The sequence below is a fragment of the Castor canadensis genome, chromosome 1, assembly GCF_047511655.1.
Source record: "Castor canadensis chromosome 1, mCasCan1.hap1v2, whole genome shotgun sequence".
Classification (NCBI taxonomy): domain Eukaryota; kingdom Metazoa; phylum Chordata; class Mammalia; order Rodentia; family Castoridae; genus Castor; species Castor canadensis.
Window position 1 is genome coordinate 163,174,935 of NC_133386.1, and position 10,744 is coordinate 163,185,678.

General features: G+C 33.9%; 1 long non-coding RNA gene across 1 annotated transcript; it reads right to left on the reverse strand.

Annotated features, from left to right (window-relative positions):
* Positions 1-2,809: 2,809 nt before the first annotated feature.
* On the reverse strand, positions 2,810-10,411 carry LOC141421503 (uncharacterized). Its single transcript, XR_012446060.1, has 3 exons — positions 10,312-10,411; positions 6,943-7,058; positions 2,810-3,020 (listed from the first exon to the last, which is right to left on the reverse strand). It is a non-coding gene; the product is annotated as an uncharacterized lncRNA (long non-coding RNA).
* Positions 10,412-10,744: the final 333 nt, after the last annotated feature.

The following is a 10,744-nucleotide window of genomic DNA, read 5'->3' on the forward strand; positions in this document are numbered from 1 at the left end:
AACTAAAGCTTGAAATTAGAAACACAACTCGCTTCTAAACATTGGATGACATCAATTTTGCTGTTTGAGAAGAGAATTTTCTTGGGCTTTCCGTTGAAGAAAATATAACTTTAACGTAGAATTGATAAACTGTTTAATTTTTAAAAATACCAGTACTTTATGGTTTTTTCAGACATAAGATCTTCAAATGTGAGATGGAAAATATATGTTTAAGCAAAAATTATAACTTCATTGTTTCAAACCACTGTAAGGAAAGAACTAAGGTGGAAAGAGGAAAAATAGAGGAGATGAACCAATTCAGGCTATAACGCATATATATATATATATGCGTTACATATGTGTGTATATATATATATATATATATATATACATCACACACATGAAAGTGTCACAGGGAAACTCATTATGTAGCTTTCTTAAATAAGGAAAAATGTCATTTTTTTCTGTTCAAAATTGGAGAACAGGACAGCAGAACATGTCCTGTCTGGGTGGATTGGTACCAGTGGTGGTGGGGAGGATATGGGGAAAGGGTATAGGAAGGTGAATATCATGCAAACACTGTGTACACATGTATGTAAATGGAAAAATAGACCTGTTCAAACTGTTCCAGGAATGGGAGTTGGGGGAAATACAGGAGCATGAAAGAGGGTATGAATTCAAGTATGATATATTTGATATATTGTAAGACCTTTTTTAAATGCCAAAATGTACCCCTACTGAGAACAACAATAAAATATATATTGTTTATTCATTTATTTAATTTTGAATACATTCACAAAATTTACATTCTTTTCAACTCTTCTGTCCCTTTTAATGATCATGTTGCAATTAGCATGACATTTAGAAAAAAATAATCTCTGCCTCACTTACCTGTTTGGACTATTGATTTGATAAATAATTCAGTAATCATACAGACTCTTTTCCATAAAACTGTATTATATCTGTATTTTTCCATATTAATGCATAGGTGATTAGTATATTATTGCTGCATCATGTTAAAATAAAATGCAATATGGTCACTATAACTGAGTTTTTTGTTGTTTTTCATTAACGAGTTGATTTAAGCCTTCCTAGGGAAGGGTGATAGTTTTTCACTTTTAGGGAATTTAATTATAAATTTATTTCATCGAATCAATTCAGTTCATCAGTAATTAGTTTTAAATCTGAGATACTGGTACAGGTGGCAAAATTACCAAGATTCATTAGCTAAATAAATGAGCCCAAATAATGAAACATAAAAAAATATAAATTCCACTGAAACTGGCATAAGATTGTCCTTTTTTTCCCCTTGCTGCCTCATAATGCTGAAATGGTTAGCAAAGTATTGTCACTGCACTATTTTTCCATGAATGAGATGTCATTCAAATATCTTAAAGGAAAGGAATAAATAATTTCAGAATAAAAGATATTCTCCTAAATTGAATAAATTAGATCATGAAAAAAGACTCATATCATTTATTTGTACTATATATATATATATATTTCCTTCTTCAAGATGAAACCTCTGGTTTCCAATGAGCAATTTATATAATCACATTTGACACTATAACCTTGAAATATTTGAATTCCTCAAAATCCAACTATATTAACATATCTGTTGTTTGAAGTTATGACTAAAGAATTGAAACGATACCAAAATACGGTAAGAAAACTAAAAAGCATCGTCAAAATATTAGGTGCAATTACTTGCAAAGGCAGAGGGCTTTGCTGAGATTGTATATATTTTTGTATTTACTATTTCTGGAATGAGATATGGTTTCCAGTGCACTGAAGATTAAAAACACGAAGCTGAGAATATTGGCTCTACAGTACGCTCAGCAGGCATACCATTCCAAAGTCTTTTTCAATTTATTGCACAAAATTTTTATTATTAAAGGAATTTTAAGTAATAAAATGAATTATTTCAAGTACCCTTCTGATATTGTTTTCCTTTGTGTATTCTATTTATTGCAGTTTTACTAAACATTATTTTAAAATTGTTTTTAATTTAAAAAAATTTAAGAAGATAACACTGCGAGTTTCCATGTACCTCGCACCCAGCTTTCTTTATTATCAACACTTCACATTTGTGTAACACATTTCTCATAGTTAACCAGCAGATATTGATAAATTATTACTAACTAATGTCCTTTCTTTATTCAAAATGTGTTGATGTTTGTTTTTTTTCTGTTCCAGGATCTCATTCATGAGGCTTCATCAGTTTATCATATCTCTGAAGACACTCATTAGCTGTGATAATAATTTAAACTTTCCAAACTCAAAGATAATGTTATCTTTGAGTACTGACAAAGAATTTTGTAAAACTATATGTCAATTAGTATTTAGCAGTTTAACATTAAACAATTTCCATGTAAAAGATTAGACTATCTATATTGCATTTTTAGAAATCTTTTATAAATATTAGTATGTGGAATGGTTAAAAAATCATTTGATATTTAAAACATTCAGAATTAATTTTATGAGTTTAAAAATGGGAGCAATGAAGAGTCATGTATAGATCCACTTGTGATTGGCAATCCCTCATTCACTACTGACAATAAATAATGAGCGTAGCTGTCTATATTTTTTTAAAAAAACAAACAAGGCTTCAAACCACTAGAAATCATGTTTCTCCTGCAAGACCATCCTAGCTGTCAAGGAATCCCAGACAGCAGATAGGTAGAACAGGTAAAGGATGCAAATCAAATTTCCACAGTTAGAGACAGATGACAGTAATGGTCCTTGTTCTGACATTGGTAACTCAGATTTAATAATAGTCCTATAAATTGGGAATTATCCCAGAGACAAAATTAACACAAGAAGACAGCAGTCCTGGGTCCAGACTCTCATTTTATTGAATCACTTCACAATCACATCTCTTGGCTTGTTTTTTGACATAATTGGCAGAGGTGATCCTATAGCAGAAGTGAAAATCCTTCCTTTTAGGTCTCCACTTCAAATACCAGCATTCTAATCACAAAAACTCAATGCTATCCTTTTGTCTCCTAGGCATTATTTCCTCTGCTTCACTTTTTCTACACCTATCAAGAAAGAGAGAGGAGGCATGCTTATAAAAAGATAAAAGTGTTTATTGCTTTGTAAGAAACAGCAGTTCTCACATCTTCAGGCTAAACTTGAATTATTTCATCTGGAAGAAGCACAGCTATGGTTTCCTTTTATGATCCCCAGATACCTGTGTCAAGTTCCTGATTCAGTAAATGTGGAAAGGTGATGGATTACAACAGATAACTTCTCTGGGGAACTATGCTACACAATACTAGAACTATGCAATGTTATCCATTAAGAATATTTTTCCAAGGCCAGGCACTATTGGCTCAAGCCTGTAATCCTAGGTACTCAGGAGGCAGAGATCAGGAGGATCGTGGTTCGAAGCCAGCCGGGGCAAATGGTTTGTGAGACTCTATCTTGAAAAAAAACCCATCACAAAAATAGGGCTGGTGGAGTGGCTCAAGGTGAAGTCCTTGAGTTCAAACCCCAGTACAGCAAAACAAAAAGAATATTTTCCATTTGTAATTAGCATTGCTTACACCATTGGATACTACATTACAATTATGGCATTTTTTGACATACTCTACATTCGTAAAACTGCACATATATGGTAGGATTAAAACAGTACTCATTATAGTATATTATTCCATTATAGACTTGATTAATATTCAAGGTACACCCGATGTATGTCAGATAATATCATTTCAAAAAATTAATGGGCTTCTCTTTTTATACAGAACTTTTGTCCGAGTAACTTTTAATGGCAGTGATATGTAGGATCACATATATTTATTGTGTTTATTTCTTCAATACAGCTAGCTGTCACATTCATTTACCAACTTTTTCTTATATGGCTATGGCAACTTGTTTTTATTTGATTTTTTTCTTCTTAAAATGAAGAATCAAGATCTCTGATGTTTGAACTTTAAGTGCTAATAATATGGAAATACGTTTGTCAGGATGTTTGACAAATGCTCATTTTTCTTTTTCTCTTTTATGAGAGTGGGACAGACTTGAATTCCCTTATATGCCTCATGAGAATATTCTGAAACAAAAATGGTAATAGGAAAAGAGAAGTGTTTTGACAAGTCCAGAGCTTGCTCAAACTATAAGGAATTATATTTAAAATCTATTATCTAACTATATGTAAAATCTTTTCCTACATTTGTTACATGTAGATAGTTATTGATACTATTTCCATTTTCCAATAAGGGATATTAATCCAAGACAGGTTAAGTAAATTTCCAAAATCATCCAGATAGTTTACAAATAAGCCACTATACCTATGAGTAGATGTGTTTGACTATGACAATGTAAGTTCACAGAAATGGTAGCTTAGATGTCAGAGGTAGGAATCCCAAGTTCTTTGCTGCACCTGCCTTACACTCTCCTTCCCTTTGACTCATAAGTCCTTAGTTTCATATTCACCCTGATTGCTGGAAGCCTGAACATTTGAATTCCCTTCTAACTCTTTTCTCTCATCTTCCTATTGGCTTATTTTAGCACAATGTTTTTAAAATTCTTCTTTGATCTATCTTCTGATATTCATGACATTATCAGTGTCTATACATTGTACTATTGATCTACTTCCTAGTTCCAATGTTTATGCCTACTTGTTTCTCAGATTGCTATGACAACATTTTGGTCCAGCTGTGAAAGATTTAATTTCAACATATTTTGTTTGTTTTAGGAAAATAATTGTTACTTAGTTTATCTGAAATAAGTGATATTAGTTTTCCAACACTTTATTCTCAGATTCATTTAGGAAGTTTTGGAGATCTATTGTGTGACCTTAACTGTACTGATTCTTGAATTAAAATGCTGTAAAAAATGCATTCAATCTGAAGTGATTAGTGTGATGTATACAATTGAGGAAAAACTTTAATGCTTAGAACAGTTATTTGTGTTTTTCTCTTTTTCTTGATCCATAGTTCCAATTAAATTACAAGGAAAGATCTTGCTTGACATAAATTTACAAGCAAATAAATTAAGGGTGACAAAGACAGATAGTTAAGAAAGAGGAAATGCCTACCTACAGAACTGTTGAAAGCTCTTTCTGTACCATTAGGGAAGCTGGTCTGGAGATAAAGGCCAAACTCTAAGAGAGCAGAACTATGAGAAGTATAGAAAAAACAGAATTTATTACAGATGGAATCATGAAATTCTGGATCAACTGAATCCTAAAGAATTAGCTACCTGAACTTTCTGAAAAGCCCTTTTTGTAGACTTTTCTTAAGGCTCAATAAAATTCTGGTCATTGCATGCCAAAAATAAAGTTAAATACTTATTAATAGAAACAAAACTTCCTTGTTAGCAGGATGAAAACCCTTGTTAGAGCTTTTTATTAACATGTTTATTTATTGTATATTTCCTAAGGTTAATTGACTTAAAAGAGCAGTGCTGATGAAAATGTATTTGGTAAAGGATATACTTATTGAATAAATTTATCCACAGTTATATCAATAATTATTTATAATATTTCCTTTTACCATTGGGCTGACCATATCATTTAAATGTTTGTATTGATAGAACAATATAAACTCATTTATTGTGTAGGGGGGTCAAACAACAATGGGGTATGTGTTTCCAATGAAAGCTGTGTTGAAATTCTCTCTCCAAATATTTCAGGCCTAATTAAATTGGTGTCCCACTGTTATCTAACATGGGAATTTTTGTCAGATCATAAGTACATGGTGGTATTACCACAGATATTTTCCAGAAAGTACATCAAGAAAGTGGCAGATTATTTTCCAAGTGCTTGGCACCTTCTATATGGGAAAGACATTAATCAAGTTGACCTTAATTTTTAAGCCCTTGTGTAATTTAATGTAATTTTGTGCATCTGCTTCTAAATTGCATTTAAAACATCAACATGTTCTACCAGCATTTAATGAGCACAAGAATTTAGGGTTCTATTTATTTGTTAGAAGTTTTGTCTCCAGTTAAATGATTTTCAGCCCTTAAGAAAAGATTGAAAACCTTGCAGAAAAGATTAGAAACATTTAGTGAGTATTTTTTAAATATAATTCCTTATAGTTTGAACAAGCTCTGGACTTGTCAAAATGCTTCTCTTTTCATTTCATTTCATTTTTGTTTCAGAATATTCCCATGAGGCATATAGGGGCATACAAGTCTGTTCCACTCTCATAAAAGAGAAAAAAGATAGTCCACAGATATTCAAAGAGTTCCCCAAGGAGCAGGATACTCAGTCATAGTTGGATTCTAAACGTAGTCTTTTAAATTCATTTTGCTTTTTTCCTTGTGTATATTTCCACATATAAGCAGTATCAAAGGTAGATATGCACCTTTGAAATATTGTGAAATAAGAAATATTTGTCTAAAGTATAGTATTGGCAATATGTCATATATTTATACGTATACGTATTTATATGTATATGGTATATATATATATTGGGGGAGACGTGACTGGGGTTTGAACTTAGGGCTTCATGCTTGCAAAGCAGGTGCTCTACTGCCTTGAGCCACATCTCTAGTCCATTTTGTTCTGTTTATTTTTGAGATGGAGTCTTGTGAACTACATGACTGGGCTGGCTGCAAACAGCTACCCTCAATCTCATCCCCGCAAGTAGCTAGGATTCAAGCACAAGCCTGGCTTGAAAATTTTATTTGATCATGTGAAAAATAAATCTACAATGTCCACATGTAAGCAAAACCACTTCAAATCAGAATCCATATGAATATGTGAAACATTTTATATTAAAATTGAAGTATATCATTTATCCAGACCTTCACTTGTCAACCTCTCTCTTAGTTTCTCTCTCTCTCTCTACCTCCCTCTCTCTTTCTCACACACATAAATGCACATACACATAAATAAATGCATACACTTATAAAGTTTTTTTTATAACACATTGTCATAATTTGGAATATTTTCTGTTGCCAAGGAACAACAGAAAAGTAGGTGAGATTGTTAAATAAAGTTCTTTTACCTACCATGTCCAAAAGAAAGTCAGTTTCCTGATAATATTTCCTTTTCATACTGGACATTCATTTCATACTGAAGGCTGACATTTCATTGAGTGGGTTCACATTCTAACATGCATCCTTGACTGAAATACATATAGCAACCCTTGAGTTGTTATCAGAATTTTGGAGGAAAACACAATCTTAGTGAAATTGCCTGTGACACATTTACAAACTGTTAAATACATAAATCAATTAGCAAAATGCTTTTCTTTTAGAACATAAATGCTACCTTTACAAGAATAGTTTGGTTAAATAGTCAAGAATTATTTTAATACCCCAAATAAATTGAATGACCATCACTAACACTATCTCTCTCAGGATTAAAATTTAAATTTAGAATGTATTCCATTAAAAATGGCATTCAGCAATTTTAGAAGTATGCCCCAAGGACTCATTGCAGACCTTTAAAAGACTTTTTTAAACCACTAACCAAAACATAAATAATTGACATGTGGATCTGTATATTAAATCTTAAATTTTATTACCAGTAAGTTAAAAAGAAATGAGAGTGAAAATATACAATAAATTTCACTCAGTTTTTAAGTGTTTTATATTCTATATAATTTTATTAGTGATATCAACTGAAATTTCAGAAAACAAGAGTATATTATTTTAAATGATGTTTTTCATCCACTAACATATCATCATGTTGTATCAGAATTCATTTTTCCTTGACATAATTGTTCTTCAGTTACATGGGTATTTATTACTCTACTAGTTAAAAAAAAAGAAGCCAAGTACCTCTGAAAATGAATGCAATGAAATGGCAACAGAAAATATGTAGTGAAGAAAGGTCTTTAAAAAACAGTTTTAAAAGTACTGTAGCTGGTCAATTGGAATTTCAACTCATAAAAACAGGCTGAAGACTACATTTTTATCTTCTAGAATTTTTGTAGTGTTGATCAACACTTATGTCTCTTATATGGAACGTGATAGGGAAGATCTCTTGAAGAAGACTTTTCATATCATTGAAAATAATTGACTCAAACAAGATCTGATAGCTCATTATACACCCTTTTTACAGAAGTCTGAAAGATTTCAAAATCCCCACTTTTGAAGGACACTGAAAATGTTCTAGTCTAGCAACTTACAAGATATAGAGAGTCCTCTCAGCCCCTACATGTGCCATACAACCACTGCTTATAAGTAAATATCAGTGACCAGAGAACACTGAAACACATTTGAATCATTTTCTTCCTTCCAGCATAGTCTTTTTGAAAATGCTTAATTCTTTTCAGGGAAAGATCTGATTTTGTGGAAAGCCACAGAGAATATAGGCTCACATTGCTGAATAATGACCAAGGAAAGCATCTCTCTTCTCTGCAGTATTTGCCTTCTGCTACTTTTGCTTTTCCTCCTTCTTTCTCAATGATGCAACTAAGCAACTATTAAAAGATGAAGGCAATCCTGAACTACAACTACCAATGTGTTTTTCTTTATATTCTGACTTACAGGATCTCCCTTTTCTCTAACTTTCTGTTATGCATGTCTCCTTCACCTTTTTAGTCTCCATATGACAAGAAGGATCAAAATTTACAAGTGCTTCAAATATTCAGGTGTAATCATGGATATATTTTTCACGTGAAAACAATTTTGGTTTACATACTGTTAAATACTTTTTGTAGTATCAATAATTCCTTCCCTCTAAGAAGAAATGTATAAATTACTATAAAGAAATATCTCTGAGGAACCAGGAATCTGCTAAAAATGATAACACCAAAAACCCCCTTACATTTTTTTTTTTTGTGGAAGGTATTTTTCACTTTTTTTTTCATTTTTCTTTTATTATTCATATGTGCATACAAGGCTTGGTTCATTTCTCCCCCCTGCCCCCACCCCCTCCCTTACCACCCACTCCGCCCCCTCCCTCTCCCCCCCAATACCCAGCAGAAATCACCCCCTTACATTTTAAGAAAACTATTTTACAACTTTAACATAGAAATTTCCCAACATTAGCTAGAGGAATATATCATTCAAACATGTTACCAGGTCACTGCATACATGAATCATTTTTTCCTGAAACCTTGCAAATTCTTGACTTTGAAGGAAACTGTAAATTGGTATTTTTGTTTGTTTTTGGTTTATTTTTTTCTGAAGTCAGATAGTATGGGTTCTGTTTTCTGTCTTTTTATTATTTGTAAACTAATAAAATATTAATTTTAGTAAATTTTAATACTCGATGTGGAGCAAAAATGTTGAAGAAGCTATTCACATTGTAAAGTAAAAAAAAGGAGAGTGAGAAAATAAACAGTAAAACTGATTGAATATCAAATTCATCATCTGTAAAGGACATGATTGACATATGTTCTATGGTGCCATTTAACAGTCCAATGAGAGCCCATGCATATATGCATTTTAAAAATATTTTACTATTCCTGTGCAATACTATTCTATTAAATAAGATATTTCAAATTCACTATCTTCCTCTGCTATCAATAGATTGTGATACATTTTTCCAACAGGCTGTTTTTTAAGAAATATATATATATATTCAAATATAAAACTATGAATGATTCTTTCTTTCATGGTATGTGTATATATATATATATATATATATATATACATATTGCTCCTTCTTAAATAGAGCCTTATATTTTTCAGCCTCTGAGATGTATTGAACTGTATTCCAGGCAACTTTTCCCCATTTCTATATTTGAGGTGCAGCTCATGCAATAGAGCGCCTGTGTTGCAAAAATGAAGTCCTGAGCCCATGGAACCTTCTCCAAAATAGATCATATCCTAGGGCACAAAAAAAAAAAAAAAAAAAAAAAAGAAGTCCTGAGTGCAAACCCCAGACTCGGAGAAGTATCCAAGATGGTGATGGAGACAGAGTCACAGACCTTGTGAACTGACCCTGAGATCCTGAGGAGAAGCTGGAGACAAGCCTGACTAAGGTAAATCTCCAGGGACAGCCAAAAACCTGGCATTCTAAAGATTTAGATCACGGAAGGCTTCGCACACCACGATCTAATAAAAGAACAGTCAGCCTGCCGAATCCCCGCACCATAGTCTGCAGAACTGCTTCTCCTTGGCTCTCCGCCCCTAGGCTGTGCCAGGCCACAGCCCTGCCAGACCAGACCCCACACAGCGGGAGACCCTGTCCCTCAGCCATGCTGGCCTCCAACGCCAGACCACACCACGTGGGAAATACCCGCCCACCAGATCCAGGACCACTGTGATCCCCGCCACCAGTCTGTGCCAGACCCCAGCCTGGAGCTGTTCCCAGAGCTCACTAGGATACCTGCCCCTCTTCCCGAGCCCACTGCCCTTCAGGCCCTGCTGAGCCCCAGCCACGTGTGGGATGACCGGACCCCTACCATGCCCATCAGAACCTACCTAGCATCAGCTCCATGTGGAACAACTGGAATCCTGCCCCACTGGGACAGGCAGCATCCTGGTGTGAGACAGCCGCACCCACCAGCCTGCCAGGACCCCCGTCCCCTGTGCATAGCCGGCCCCAGCTCTACAGGCTTCCCAGATAACCGCTCCACCAGGCTCCCACTCAGACGCCACTAGAGGGCTCCAAGCATGCTTAAGGGACACTCACAGACTGGACCGCACACTAAAGAACTAAAAGCAACTAAGCCTCCAGTCCTACTCTTCCAGAACTGGTGACTTTTTTTTTCTCCCTTCTTTAAGGGTTTGGCAGCCTGGTTTGCTGTTTGATCACACATCATCTCTCCCATTATTTTTTCCTTTATTTTTTCTTTCCTTTTTTTCTCTCTTCTCTCTTCCTTTTATCTTCCCTTCTTTTTCTCTTTTTTATCTA